Here is a 16,953-nt window from a genome sequence, read left to right on the forward strand (position 1 = left end):
ATATAGATATCATTGGCCAAATTTAGTTATGCCCTTACACTACAATGGGTGCAACTGAGCATTGCATGATATGTTGAAATTATAGTAGTGTAGCAATATATTATTGTTATGTGGAATGCGAGTAGTACTTGAACATTAGTGGCCTACTTTAGTTATGGACCAATGCTCTACATTGGCACCACTTGTGATTCATAAGTGAATGTTGGAATGCATTTTCTGTCTTGCAATTTGGATGATTTTTTTGTGATTGTATGTTGGATGATGTTGATGCTCTTGCAAAATAGATTGTGTTATGAGTTTACATGATACATTGCTTGGGTATGCAGAATCATTTCCTAAAATGCAAAAGCTTGTGTTGTGTGAAAGGCAAGTAGACATTTATGTGCATTGTCATACATGCCAATGCTTTGAACAAAAAAATGATATAGAATATGCATTCCCGTTGCTATGAATTGTGAACCATATTTTGAGGGTGTTGAATGCCTTGCACTCAATCTGACATTTGAAAATGAGTTTTGTAACATTAAATTGAGGGAATACTTTCATTGGACTTCTTTGCTCCTAGCAACAAAAAGGCTTGGGAGATTCATCTACACAAGCCATTGCTATGTTGAATGATTGCCAACAATGCAAACTCTCATAAAGTCATTTGAAATGCAATGCTTTCAAATTCATTCATACAATTCTTTATTGTGTAAATGTCTAGCTAAAACATAAACCACAAGTATGCCATTCATGTTGGCAACCGACAAATTGGAAACAATAGAGAGACATTATTTTGTGCACTGCACGATTGCGCCAAACAATCAAACTAAATCATGGAAATTCTCTGTCCAACCACACAGTTCTAGGAATGCAGCCATTAGTTATATGTTCTTCAAAGCAGCATCATGATCTTGCATTGCAATTATGAAAAACTCTATTGGTTAAATTGAAAAAGCTACCATTTGGTGAGCAATATACTAGGGCATCATGTCAAATCTATAACAATCACATATTTCTTGTCTCTTTAGCTACACATTTGCATCAAATATAGGCATGAAAATGAAGTAGATCATGCCATGAAATGCTTCTACAAAGTCCAACACAAAGATACCCTTTGTAATTTAAAAAAAACCCCTAGTGCACCATGTGAAATGAATGTCAATCAAAGATATGCCATGTTTAGCTATTCATTCGCATCTACAATAAGCATGTGCATGAAATACCTATTGACATGAAATATCAAACTATCTTTTGTGATTAACTTATTGGTTGCATGCTGCTACAAAATTTTTAAAAAAGGAACGAGATGCATATTGAACCTTGAAAATTGGCTTGCTACAATTTGTATGCCTAAATATTCATAGTGACACTATTACTTGCACATATAATTTGTATGATGTTGAACAACTATTGCTCAACATGTTTACTATTGATTATGAAATAGATGTCACAAAAGATAAGATGAGAATAAATTGGCTATTCATGCATGGGATGTTTAGCAACCTTTTGTTTGTGATGGAAACACTTTGGGTAATTGCTTAGATACTCAATAGTTCAACTCACTTTTTTTGGCATCTTGCCAACCCTTTTATCTTATTTCTTGCATGGTTTCCCCTCTCAAATAATGGCAATACTGAAACATGCTCTTCCATTGTCACTTATTGTGGCTAACATGTATTGGAGGAAAATGATGTCCAATCGCAATGAGGGTGACAATAATGAAATTATGAGATGAAAATGGATGCTTTGTCATCACAATCTTTCCTTTGATTTAGATGCATGGACTATACTCATATGTATGCATTCATTATGTTGATCATGTGGGCAATGCAAGGCATGATTATGTAAAAGACAAGATAAGTTTTCCCTCTCCGATTTTTATGTGAAACCTTACTCTATTGATTGGTGGAATTTCTATGTTCGTGCCATGAGAGGAGATGATGCATGATTTAGGGAGGCTTTCCACTTTCCAATCTCATTGCTTATGTGCCTTTCAAACATTATACACAATCATCTATCAAAGAGATATTCCACTACCTTTGAGAACCATTTATGGCAAAGTTCTTTCTATTGAGAAAATGGTGGCTATTATCATACTTCACCTTGCAATCAAAACACGATACATAGAGATTGTCAAACACGTAGAGGTTGGAAAATCCAATCTTGAGATTACACACAAGTTTGTAGATGTGGTTTTGTTAGATAGAGCTTGCTTTATACAATGGATATGTGATGTTGAGAGTATGGGTAGAGTCAAGGATGGATTCATGCTGCATGGGGGTTTGCCCAATTGTTGTGAGGTTTTAAATGTCGCCCATGTGAACATGGACAAGCCTAGAGGTATTAATGCATCCAATTGGTTTGATAGGAACAAGAAATACTCCATGTTAATCCAACGTATTATGGACATGGACTTGTGCTTCTTGGATGCTTATGTAGGATAGCTAGGTATGACGTATGACAATCACATTTTTCACAACTTTGGATTTCGTGCATGTGCACTTAGTGGTCAATACTGTTGAGATGTTTGCAATCACACCTACTTCAGTCTCTTTGGAAGGAGCAGTGAGGGCTTAGAACTAGAATCCCATAAGCACAGTAAGAGAAGTGCTACCATCCAGTTTCCTATAAAGCATTGTACTTGCTCTCTTTTCTAATGAAAAATGTTACAGTACTTTTGTCTTTTAGTAAAGTCTCTGTGTCATTGTTAGTCTATACACAAGATTGTGTTTATGAGTCCAAGCTTCCATCTTGGAACCTAATTCACTTGCGTAACAGTCAGTCATGTCAGTGTCTTCATGAACTCACTCTTTCTCTTCCAACCTCCATAGCTTTTGGCTCAAGTCATGTTCTAGATCCATGTTTTTACAAATACCTCTTTGGACCACATTTCTTTAACATAGCATTCATCATAAGAGAGTACATCATAAGAAATTATGGATTTTCTCTATATGATTGTCTCATGACTCCCTACATATTTCCATAGATGACATTGAGAGGGAGTATAACTACATCATCTCCTCAACAATAAGTGTTTGTTGAGCATGCTTTTAGTTGCATAAAACAACAATGGCATTTTTTGAATGATAAAAATTTCCCATCCTTACCCTAGGCTCCTTGCTAGGTGCATTGTTGCATGTTTTCCTTTGAACAATATTTGCATTAATGTGGCAAGGAATTGATAGATCATGCATGTGGCAGTTTTGCGTATGAGGGTAGACCAATGCTTGCATCAGCACAACTTGACATCGCAGAGATACAAAGAAATTATCTAGCTTACTATCTTGTGCAACAACATTTTTTATATTTCTCATCTTTTTTTTTTGTTTCGTTGACCATCCTAATGTTCCATGTATCATATATGTTCAAAGTTGTGTTTTCTATTAAGCTAAAATAGCCCCAAAATAAGATAAACTATTTAAATAATCAAAATTTAATTAAAAGAAATGCATTCCTAGATATTATTTGCATCCCTTGAGACAAACCCTAATGTGTGAGGACCTAACCATCTATAATGATATGCAGGCTTCCCAACAGTCACCATCCATCTCAGTTAGGTGCTTGCAGGTGCCCTATATCTGCTTCAAGACCCAATTCATAGAGGATATCTCAATTCCAACTACTACACACTGCCTCCCATCATTAGGCACATGCTATCCAACCCTTTATCAATGTTGGTGACTGCTCTTCAACCTCCTGTTTGTGCTACTATCCAGTTGGTTATCACTTGTCGCACACATCTTAGACTATCGTCCATTGCCATGTCACTAATTTGTTTTGTTTTGTATTGCACAACTAGTTGAGGAGACTACGTTATGTTGTCTACTACATTGATTGCGCTTCCACATCATCCAATTTGCTATGTTACTACTTTTTAGTTGCAACAACTACTTGCCACTCCATTAGCAATTGTTGCATTAGTTGTCCGCCAGCACTAATATTTGCATGTTTTGGCCATCACAAAATTGCATTTTTTGCTACTAGACATCCTTGAAGGCTACTTGTTGCATTTCAAGATTTGTGAGAGTACGAGACACTCTTCTTCTCAGACTCACTACCAGCCCAAGTCCCTAGGGCATAGGAGCTCGAGGCTCAATACTCACCTTGCATAGTGTGTTTGCTACATTGATAATTATATTTATTCATTATTCTTGTTTATTTCATTTTCTGTGTTCATTGTCTCTATGTTATTTTGACATAAACATGTTCCATATTATTCTATATGTTTGTCATATGGTTATATTTATATTTTGAATTCTAGAGTTTCTTTGTAGTTTCAACTTCCTAGTATTGTTTTATGTGGTTTGTGATGCTTGTGGCCACCTATCAAAACACATAAAAGATGTGTGCAAAATTAAGCCATCTAGAAATGTCTGCCTTGGTGTTTGTGTTTTTTCCTTTACTTTGACTAAGCTAAGGTTTCATAATCTTAGCCTTAAAATGGCTACATTTGCATGATATTTCTTTAAACCTATTATTTTGTAGCTTTGTTCACATTATCCCTCTGAAATTGGTTTATTTTTAGCCTCGTTTACATTAATTATTACGTTAATCAATCTATGTAATCATTTGAAAGGTGGCTCATAAATGAGAATTATAAAATCATAAAGAATTGTTTGCATGTAAACATCATGTGTAAATTGGAGTTAGATACTGCCAAGCATTACTATAAACTTGGTAACACCTCTCTATAAACTATGGCCTCAAACTCTAATATTTCCCATGTAATTGAGAACTTCAAGGGCGAGGAAAAATACCACACGGGCAACTCAAATGCAATTCTTGCTTATGCATGAAAAATTATGGATAGTGATCGAGGATAATGCACCATCACAAGTAATTGGAGAATGGGTAGAAAACTATGAACAAGCACTCACCTTAATTGGATTGCATCTTGCTCCTGGCCTAATTCATCAAATCAACATTAAAGGAACAATGAAGGAAGTGGGGAAAGAGCTTAATAGAGTTTTTGGTGCTAAAACTAAAAACCAATAGATGTATCTAAAAACGGACTTCTATAGCTTGATGAATTCAATGACTCACTTGCTGAGCATGTCTCAAAATTAAGGATATTAATTAGTCAACCAGAAGGCATCCATGCTAAAATTCCTAAAAATGATGCAATAGTAATGCTTCTTGTTAGCCGACCTAAAGAGTACACATCCTTAAAGGATTCTCTCCTTACACATGAAACACTTAACCTTGAGGATTGCATATCATCGATCCTATTGAAAGAAAAGGAACTTAAAGGGAAGGTTGATGTATCCACAAGCAAAGACATTGTATTCGTTACAAAGAAGGAACCTAAAGAATGCTACCACTATGGAAGGAGATGACACATTAGCATTAAATGCATATTAGAGCATCTATCCAAATGCAATCACTATAAGAAGATTGGATACCATGAATAAGCATGCATGTTAAAAAGGCAATCAAACTTCATGGAAGAAAATAGCTCGGACAAAAATACAAAATGACATCTTTTCTGAAGATTGAAGGCTGAAGATAAAGAGTCAAAGAGCCCAGACAATCTATCTTTGTAAAATCAATCATGTAAAATTTACCTAACCACCTTGCAGTAGCCAAATGAGGTACCAAGGGAGATATTGGAATATTTGCTTGAGTGTATGTAAAGATGGTGTCTTCTTTGTATGCAAATGCAATATGAACTAGCTCTTAGAGTGTGGAGAGATGAGGATGATGATTTTGAGGGATAAGGATCCAAGTTGGCAAGTCAAACTAGACTGGATACAATGTACTTGATGTAGCCATATGCCTATTTAAAGAGGCAACCTCTATGCAATGAGTATGTGGTTTTCTTTGATTTCTCAAACTTATAGATATCTTCATCTATCACCCTCCTTGAATCTTTTCTATTTTCATATGAGAATAATGTTATAATTATTGTGAGAAATATTTAATAGAGCATTATGCCTTGGCAAAAGTTTTCTATTTTAGAAGTTAGTGGCAAGTTTTAAGGATTATAAAGCTTTAGGTTATCTACGAGTGGGAGCTAAGTTTTAGAGGACATGTATCTTTTTTTAAATGGCTATTCATTTCTTAAATGATATGTTATCTTTTCTTAAATTGTTATTCTTAAACTAATATTTAGCATTTAGCATTTATCATGTATATTACTTTTTGAATGAAGGGGTGGATTGAAGAGGTAGATGAGAGGAAGTGATGGTGGGATACAAAGTCTATGTGTGTGTGTTTGTGTGTGTGTGGCGCATGTGCACGTGTGCACACACACACACACACACACACACACACACACACACACACACACACACACACACACACACACACACACACACACACACACACACACACACACACACACACACACACACACACACACACACACACACACACACACACACACACACACACACACACACACACACACACACACACACACACACACACACACACACACACACACACACACACACACACACACACACACACACACACACACACACACACACATTGAGCACATGAAGTTTTTGTGGACACCAAGATACCCTTATTCTTGATTATCTTCACTTGTATATGTGTATACAATATGTACTAGTACAAGGAGTGCTTTGCCTGATCTTTGGCCATTGGTCTTTACCCCAAAAACCTCCCCTTGAAAGGTACTTGAGCATTTCATGCCAAGAATGTGAGCTTCATTCCCTGATTCTTTACTGTCAAAGGTTTCATGTAAGCTTTTCTTCAATGCATGAAATACTCAAGTATCCTCCCAATGTACTCCTTTTGAGAAAGATAGAGAAGCTTCTTATCTCTCTCTCTCTCTCTCTCATAATATTCATGCCAAGAATGTGAGCTTCATTCCCCAAGTCTTTACTATCAAAGGTTTCATGTAAACTTTTCTTCAATGCATCCATAGTTAGAAACTAGGTGGGGCGATCCATACCTCCCCTTCTCAAGAGGTCACCCATTCAAGTATTGTTCATGTCAGTGCACACTTAAGTAGAAGATTCCCACAAATTGGACCATCTATCTAGCCCCCAAAAGCTTAAGGTGATGGATGACATTTGGTCTATCTAATTATGGAAATATTTCTCTATTGGCCTAGGACTTAGATCCCATCTCAATAGCACATTAGATGGTTTTCTCTAGGAGGTGTGGATTGCATTTCCAACACTCCCCCTCAAACCACACCTTGGTTGAGGTCCAAGTGCCACCCAATCTTAGTAACTTGAGCTTTGATACCAAGTGTATTGGCCTAGGATTAAAGCCTAGTCTTAACATCACATAATGCATTGGTTTTCTCTAGCAATTCTAGATTGCATTTCCAATAATCCATGAGAGACTCATTCTGCAATGAGCATGTCATCCACATAAAGGATCAATACCATAGGGCTACCATCTATAGCCTTCTATGTACATAGGTGATAATTGGTGCCACCTCTATTGCACACTTGAGGCATCAAATTTGTGATACCATTCTCTCAAAACTTACTTTAATTCATATAAGTTCATGTGAAACTTGCATACCAACTATTCCTTACCTTGCACAATTGAACCCTCTAGCTATTGCATATAAATATCCACATGCAAATCCCCATGTAAGAAATATATCTTAACATCCAACTATATAAGCTCCATATCCTCCTTGGCAATAAATGCCAACACCATATGAATGGTACTCATCTTAAATATCCATGAAAGAAACTCATCAAAGTCTATGCCTTTCTCTTGCTTAAAGCCCTTGGCTAACAATATTTTCTTCTTATACTTAGGCAAAGCATTAGATGGAGATATTTTCAACTTATAGGCCCATTATCATGGTAGCACACACTTGCACTTACTAGCAAAAGAAACCAATTCCTAGGCGGCATTCTTAACCAAAAACTCTATCTTTGATTATATCACATTCTTCCATGCATGATTATCATCCCTTCTCATAGGATCAGGATAACATGAAGACTCTCTACAACCTGTAATCATGACATGATCTAGAGGTCACATGTCTCTCTCTCTAGCGATTTAGAGACTCTCGTAGATCATATCAAATTTGGGTTAACCTTTGCCTTTGGAGATTGGCTTTTCCAACAATCTATCTTGCCTAATATGAGGTTGCATGATTGACTACGACAATCCCACCTTAATATTTTGTAGCCATTCAAGCCCTCTATCATGTGGCATAGGTCATACATGCTACTCATATGTGGTGGCAATCCATCCTCCTGGGACACTACTCTATGTATCTCAACAATATTGATGGGATGTTCAAGCATCTTATCCTAATTGAAGGTAACATCATGGCTACACATTGTCTTCTTAGCTTCAAGACTAAAGATGGTAATCATCTCACTTGAATCTCTATATTTAAGAAAAGTGCACTTCTTAGATTGAGGATCAAGCTTGTTCTCCTTGGTCTTAGAGATATATGCATAAAACTCATAGCCAAATTTCCATAAGTGATCACAAGAGGGTTTCTTGCTAGACCACACCTCTTTTGGAATCTTACTATCCAATAACTTGTTGAGTGATCCAATATTCAAATGAGCATTTGTCTAAACAACTTCCAAAAATTATAAGTGAGACTAGGATTTGATTGCATACTCTAAAACTTCTCTTGGATGGCCCTATTCATCTTTCAACCACCCCATTTTGAGGTGGATTTTTAGGAACATTCAACTCCCTCTTAATACCATGCATATCACAAAAGTTTTGGAATACATGAAAAGTATACCACCCATCATTGTCAATACATGAGAAGTCTACTCTCCACTATTATAAATACAGAAGTTCCACATAAACTAAGAACTTTTGGTCAATTACATCACTATTCTTACAAATAGGATAAGCCCATAATATTTATTGCATTGAATCATGAATGAAGGTAAAGAAGTAAGGTGCTTCACCCAAAGAAACTATAGGCATAGGCCCACATACATTACTATGTACCAATTCCAAAGGTTTGGATTTTCTAGTATGCTACTACGAGAGAGAGAAGTTTTATTCCAATGTGTGATATATGGCCTAAACAATGATGCCAAAGGGATATCATGGCCAGTCAATGACAAGTAAAATACGGTCTTTACAATAGATACACGTAAAGAGGAGAAAGTGCCAAATTTTGGCCTTCTAGCAATTGTAAGTGACCCTTTGCATATCTTCTAAGAATGATCACCATAGATACAACACAATAATTGTAATCATCCAACTATCTAGTACTTATGGAAAATTTCTTTAATTCTAATGGTGTTTGATGTCTCAAACTTTCTGAAGTACAATGGAGAACCATTGGAAAATGGAAAGTGTACATCTTGTCCACTAGTTTTTATGGATCAAACTTTCTTAATTACAAAGGAGAAACCATTGGAATGTAAAAAGTGTATATCCCATCCAAGAATGCTATAAGCAAAGTAATTTTTTTTTCCAAACAAATCCCATTTTACTAGCATCATATGTAGCACACCACTTTCTAATGAGGAGTAACATGATATGATACCCTTGAATCAAGATTCCAATCTTAACACGTACCCTCATCCATAACGAAAAAGAATGCATCAATAAGTGGATAGATATGTACTACATCACTATTGTCATTGTTCGTGGTATTGATCTCTTCAATCATTATCTTCTCTTTCTCCTATTTCTTACAATCTTCATCACTCTTTTTCTTTTCTTTATTCTAGCTTTTCCACTTGAAATAGTCCTTCTTGATGTGACTCCTTTTGTTGCAGTAAAAGCATTCCATGTCTTTCCTTGTGCAAGGTGTCAAGAATCGCGTGGTGGGGGGACTTGCTTGAGTTGTTGCGCCAAACACACACTGTATACACAAGAGGAAGCTCACTCAAGAACACAAGAAGAGAGATGGAGGACAAAACGTTTTCTTGCTGGTTTCTTCTTCTTCTTCCACACACTATACAATGTACACAAAGTATAGATAAGATACAACATAAAGGAAAGTGGCCTACTAAGTCAAACAGTGCATAACTGACTACACTAATCGACTGGAGCTATGTCTTTGCTAGCTATAGGTAGGTGTAACAAACTAAATATAATAAGTGATAAGTCAGTGGCCATGTGAGTATCATAATGACCACTAGCGTGCTAAGTGTAGACATGTGGACCATCTAGCCAAGTGGTCCATCATCAATGTCCGCATGTGTTGAGCTTGCCATCTCAACACTCCCCTTGAAGCTCAACTCTATCTCTGCAACCCCAAGTAAGCTTCGGAACTTTTGAAGCTTCTCTGCACCCAATTCCTTTGTGAAGATGTCAGATATCTGATTGTGTGTGCTGACATATACTAAGTCAATCTCTCCTGCAAGTACCTTCTCTCTCACAAAGTGGTAGTGCACCTCAATGTGTTTTGTCCTAGCATGGAACACTGGATTCCTAGCTAGCTGTATGCTGCTCATGTTGTCACAATGAATGACAATTGGACCATCTCCTTGCATGTCCAAATCACCTAATAACTTTTATAGCCATACCACCTCACATGTTGCCATAGTAGCACCTCTATACTCATCCTTTGTACTCGATAAAGTAACTGTAGGTTGCTTTTTGCTGCTCCATGTAATTGTTGCACTACCAAGGGAAAACATGAATCCACTCATAGATCTTCTATCTGACATGCTACCAGCCCAATCTGCAACTGTGTATCCAAAGACTTGTATGTCCTTACCTGCCTCATAAAAAAGTCCATAATGTAAAGTGGACTTCACATACCTCAATATACGTCTAACTGCATCCAAATGAGGCTTTCTAGGCATCTGCATAAACTGACTGTCAAGGCCAATATCATAGCTCAAGTCTGGCCTTGTGATAGTCATGTAAATCAAACTCCCTACTATCCTCTTGAACGTAGTAGGGTCTTCTATCTCATTACCAACGTCAGCTTTCAACTTCACATTTTTCTCCAATGGTACTGAAAGAGGCTTACGTGTTGTCATACCATACTTGGATAACATATCCAAGCCATACTGCCTTTGGAATAGCCATATACCATCATCACATCTGATCACCTCAATACCAAGAAAGTATCTCAGCTCACCCAAATCTTTCATCTCAAACTTCTTCTTCAAGAAGTCATTAACTTCAGCAATCCTAGTATCACTTTCACATGTAATAGTCAAGTCATCCAAATAGATGACTATGATGACCAAACCTGCATCTCCCTTTCTCACATAAAGTGAGTGATAAGCATCAGAAACACAAAATCCAATATTGACAAGATACTCTCCAATCTTGTCAGACCATGCTCTAGGTGCTTGCTTCAGCCCATAGAGCGCCTTCTTTAACCTGCACACATATGTGGGATGCTCTAAATCCTCATAACCTGCTGGCTGCTCCATATACACTTCTTCTTGCAATTCACCATGCAAGAAGGCATTCTTAACATCCATTTGCTGCAAACTCTAACCTTTGGCTGTTGCCAAGGCAATCACACACCTAACAATTTCCATCCTAGCAACTGGATTGAATGTGTCTTCATAATCTATGCCATATGTTTGAGCATAGCCTTTTGCAACCAACCTAGCCTTATACATGCTAACTGAACCATCTGCATTATGCTTGACTTTGTAAACCCACTTACAACCAATAGCTTTCTTATCCTTAGGTAAGGGTACCAAATCCCAAGTCTTATTGGCTTCTAATGCAGCCATCTTCTCATCCATTGTTGCATTCCAATGAACATGACCAATAGCACCCTTAAAACAAGTGGTTCAACATCCTCAACTAGTTTCACCATATAAGCATAATGGTGAGCTGCATAACCTTCAAAACCAAATCTTTTAACAGGGTATCTGACCCTGCTAGATCTGCGTACCACTGGATCACTCAATGGAGCCTTTACATTACTATGAGCTCTCTGTACACCTAGCATCCTGACTGAAGGAATGCCAAGTTCATCATCCAAACTCTCCGAACCATTAGAATCTCCACCATCAAATCCCAAATGACTGGTAGATGCATCATTACTATCCATCACTTTCTTCTTTCCTTTGTCCTTCCTTGCAACACTTATAGATCCACCTGAAGGTGTGGGGCTACTCCTTAGTCTCCCAGACCGAGGGCTCACTGTAGGTGTAGTATCAGATGATATTTCTGGTCCACTAAGACTCCGTGATTCTTGTTTATCTTTCTGCACATAGCTGTCTTGATCATTATCATCATCCAAAACATCATCAGCAGGTGTATACCAACTTCTCATATCATCAAAGATAACATCCCTGCTCACTCTGAACTCACCTATGACAGGGTTATAACAGCGATACCCTTTCTGCTCTAAAGAGTATCAAATAAAAATACATTTTTCTACCTTTGGATCAAGCTTCTTCCGTAGCTCATCTGACACATGAATGTATGCAACACAGCCAAATACCTTCAAGTGCGATACATCAAGCTTCTTACCAGTAAAGCATTCTTCAGGAGTCATCCCATGAACTGTAGCTGTGGAAGTTCTGTTCATAATGTAAATAGCTATATGGATAGCCTGAGACCAAAAATGTTTGGGCATATTCTTTTTAGTCATTAATGCCCGTGCAATTTTTACAATATGCATGTTTTTTCTTTCTGCAACACCATTTTGCTATGGGGTATACCTGCAAGTAAATTGCCTCTTTATCCCATGAGTCCTCAAGAAGCCACTGAACTCATTAGAGAGGTACTCTCCCCCTCCATCTGATCTCAAGCACTTTACTTTTAAGCATGTTTCTGTTTTAACATCTGCCTTAAAAGATTTAAAGTGCTCAAACACATCACTTTTTTCCTTCATGAACTATACCTATAACTTCCTTGAACAATCATCAATAAATGTGACAAAGTATTTGCTGCCACCCCAAGAGATACATTCTGTGTAGGCCCCCAAACATCTGTATGCACTACATCAAGTATTTTTCTACTCACTTCTCTATCATGCGAGAAGGGTTATCTTGCTTGCTTACCAAACTGGCATGTTTCAAAGACTTTATGCAATTCTGCAACTCTAAAAGAAGGCAACCTTGTAACCAATCCTCTGGACTGCATTAATTTCAGCCTTTGCACATTTGCATGTCCAATACATTTATGCCATATTTCAATATCTGCAACTACTCCTTTTCCTTTAGCATACATAGTAGCATCCATTGCAGGAATTCCAGCATCTAAAGTGAAAATTCCGCCAACTCTACTTCCTTTTGCGACCAACCTACACTTATCATTAAAGTCTTCTACAAAACAACCTTTTGCATTGAATCAAACCTGCAACCCTTGCTCTACCATTTGGCCAACAAACACTAGATTCTTGGTAATTGAAGGCACATGTAATACATCTATCAGACTCTTTGTTTGGCCATCATACAAGGACAAGGAAACCTTTTCAATGCGTGAAATTGGGTGGCATGAATCATCACCGTCTGCACATAACCTAGATTTTGTAAGTTCTGCATCTCTTCTGTAACGTATCCACCTGTTCCCTCTCAGGACATGTCTTAGAAGTCCATCCGAAAGAGAGTTTAGAAAGCTCCACCCGGCACTCCCATGGAATGTTATGGGGTTTGCGATCTAGGACTTCCCGCGTCTGCCGCGTAGCGGAAGTACTCCGGCCGTTCCCACTTAGGACCGCGACCTGAATCAGGGTTTCCCCTAATGGTCACTTTTCTAAATGGCAGCTAGCGTCAACCCGAGGTGAACTACTTTACACAGTAATGCCAGGGGCGAAGCGGATTCATACTACACTTGGTTCAAGGAGAATGGGAAACGAGAGGGATAAAAGGCTCAACCTCTCTGCCCATAAGGCATAGTCCCATTCTGTTCCCCTAAAATAGCATGAATTGGGATTCCAGTAACCTAAACCCTAGGTCAGTGCCCTTGCTGTTCATTTCCTTCGAGAAGAGCTCCTTGCTGTCCATTTCGATTGAGAAAAGTTCCCGGCCAACCAAGACCATCCATCCGTAGGACGGACCCATGGCCACATCCACCGCACTTTCCTCAAGGTTGCTTTAGTTGTCTAATTACCTACCACATTTAGTTGGACATGCATCAAGCAGCTTTCTTAATTAGCCAGTTAGACATTCGTTCCTTCACGTAATCTTAGCACTTGAAATAGAAAAACAATGCCAAACAAGTTCCTTTTCAATAGGTTATCTTATTTATCTTTAGAATACATCCATACAGTCCAGCCCACAGGCTAATCCATAATCCGCCCAAAGGCAATCCATAATCTACCCGAAGGCTATGTAGCAATCTACATGGATTACTAATCCAAGATTCCACCCGTAGACTAGTATGCGGGCCTTGAGATCCAATCCCGAGTAATGTTGGCCTCTTGTGCATGGCCTGGAAGGCAAGGGATTTACGTCCAGAGCCCCCCTTGGCACCCAAGCGTCCTCCTACTCCAAGTAGCGCCCAACGGAGAGACCTCAAGCAGCGGGTTCAGTCTAGGTTCCCGGCACGGTTAACAACCCCCTTGGTTAGGGCCAGGCAGACAATCGGGGGTAACTGATGCTGCTTCTCCCTTTAGGCCTTCAACCTAAAGCATTATTTATCTTTCCATCTTTTAGTTCTTTGAGAAAACAATGCAAACAGTGCTCTAAATTGTTACAAGCACAATCAATCCAGTGGTCGTTTATTTGGCCAACTGCTAAGGAGTGAATCCCTCTCTCCCAATGCATCCAACATTCGATCCGGGATCAATTGCAACTTGGCAAGATCCCTAAGGGTTTGTTTATTCACCCTTTTGTCCTTGGGTTAGGGCCATACCCTATTAACCCAACTTAACTAACACCTTAGGTTTCATAAATCAACAGTAAATCCTAGCGACCATGTCGCTCTAACTTAATTGATCCTTTACTTCCAAGCAAATACATATCTTTTCTTAACTTGGCAATTGTCCCCAAGAAAGGTGATGTAACAGGATGATTACCCATCCTCTTGCAAGTTAAACTTGCGCAAGAACTTGCCAACCTCATTTCAAGGAATGGCGAAACTCTCTTGTGATCAAACCACAAGGCCATGTGACATTGCAACTTGTTGCACAAGTGTCGCACCTATTCAATGGGATAATTTAACCCATTGAACAACAATTCCTCGTCAAGGAATTATGTTTAGACAAGAAGCAAGGTTTAGGGTGTCATCTTACCTAACCCTTCGGTCCTAGGGATTCCAACTCCATCCGAGTTTTAGCATTAGGTCGAATGATCCTTAGGGTAGAAACCCTAGATCATTATTTGCATGAGCGTCCAATTGACCCAACATTCCGTGAATGTAGGCAAGACCTTTGGGTTTGAGGGTCTTGGTGTTCCAAGTGCGATATTAGGCAGCACTTCCAATGTGCCAAGCCCTAGCTAGTACTTGAGGTTTTTATCAAATTGGCTAGTTATGCCTATACGAAAACCTAACGGTTACAATACCACAAATGATTTGGGTAAATTGACCTATTTGTCTTACGACAAGGACGATTCTCTCCTAGAGATGCTAAACTAGTTTGCAGGATGTCACAATACATGTAAATATGTGAATCATTACTTCTATGTCCCAAAAGGTTTGCAATAACCCCAACTTTTCTTACTAAAGTTATTACGCATGATAATTTGGAGAGTAACTGACATAAGGTTCATTAGGTTTTTCATCAAAAAATCATGCCCACAGCCCTTTGTTTAAGCTTTAGAATTTCATGCTTTGACAAGCCAAGCAAACTTTTCCAAATGCAACTTGATGAAATGAAATTTACGAATATGAACAAGCAACCTTCTCATAGCTACAACGTAGTTAATGAAGTTCATGCAAAACTAAAGCTAGTGTTAACTCATTCCATTTTACAAGCACATGCCACATGCAAGTCATAGAATCATTTTCGTGCTCTGCTATTTTATTTTGCATAACATCCTACGGGTGTTAACGACTTTTCCTCATGAATCATTACAATGAAGATATTTCCTAAAATGCGACACAGGCTTATTCTTTCCATGTCTAGTCAAAAGTGCACTTAATAATTTCAACCTTATAATGATAGGCAATAGGTGTTTTAGGCTCGTCACTTTGAGATGCACGTCAAGGCAACATGCTACTAAGGTCATAAGATAGATAGACAATTTGCATTCATCACATTGAAATTACCAATAACCCAATTTCATGTCATGAATTAATTCTGGTAATCATTCAAATAGTCAATTTTTTTCCCAATTGCATTTAACTAAGCTAGGTGAATTTGAACATGCATAGGTGCTTCCTATTTCCATGAATGTTATCATGCTTAATGCATTACTTTTGCGTGGAATCAAAATCGTAAAACCTGGGCTTGTGGGCTCGGGGAGATGTCCACGTGCAAGCTCAGGGAGGAACCCTCCGCAGGTTCACCTTGCAACTTCTTGGGAGCCATCGTAGGCGTGATTACAGACTCCGCGGATTACCCTTGCTTTGACGCGTTCTCCGAACAGCCTCAAGATGTGCCTTCTCCCTCGTACGCAGGAGATTCCTTCACCGAAATTCAGATCTTTGAAAACTCTGCAGCTTGTGGGATATTGGGGCTTATGGGAAGGCTTGTGGGGAAGAGCTTTATGAACTGGTTTTAAAACTGGGAAGGCCGCAGGAACAAGGCCCAAAGCCTTATCCTTTAGAAGTTGTGGGAATGGGACTTATGGAGGCCCCTCCCTTAGAAGCTGTGGGAATGGGACTTATGGAAGCCCCCGCCCTTAGAAGCTTAATAAGAAGCTTCAGATGTATATAGAACATGACGTAAGGAATGATTAGGGAGGAGGGTGACGAATCAGATGGCGCTAACGTTGATGATGAGTGGCGTCGAATCTGTGTGGTGGTAGCAGGAGGCAAAATGGCGGCAGCTTCCTGGCTTGGGGATGGTGATGATGACCTCCACTCTCTCTCTCCTCTCCCTCAGCACGACACCGTTTGTCTGCTCCTCCCTCCTTCCAATCCCCCACTAAGGGGTATTCTTATATAGGCTTAAGGCGGGGGAGGGAAGCCCCCACATGGCCATGCATGGCTCTCCCCCCATACATTAAC

Source organism: Lygodium microphyllum, chromosome 1 (assembly GCF_053477565.2).
Source record: "Lygodium microphyllum isolate KBCC chromosome 1, Lygodium_microphyllum_v1.1.10, whole genome shotgun sequence".
NCBI classification, from domain to species: Eukaryota; Viridiplantae; Streptophyta; class Polypodiopsida; order Schizaeales; family Lygodiaceae; genus Lygodium; species Lygodium microphyllum.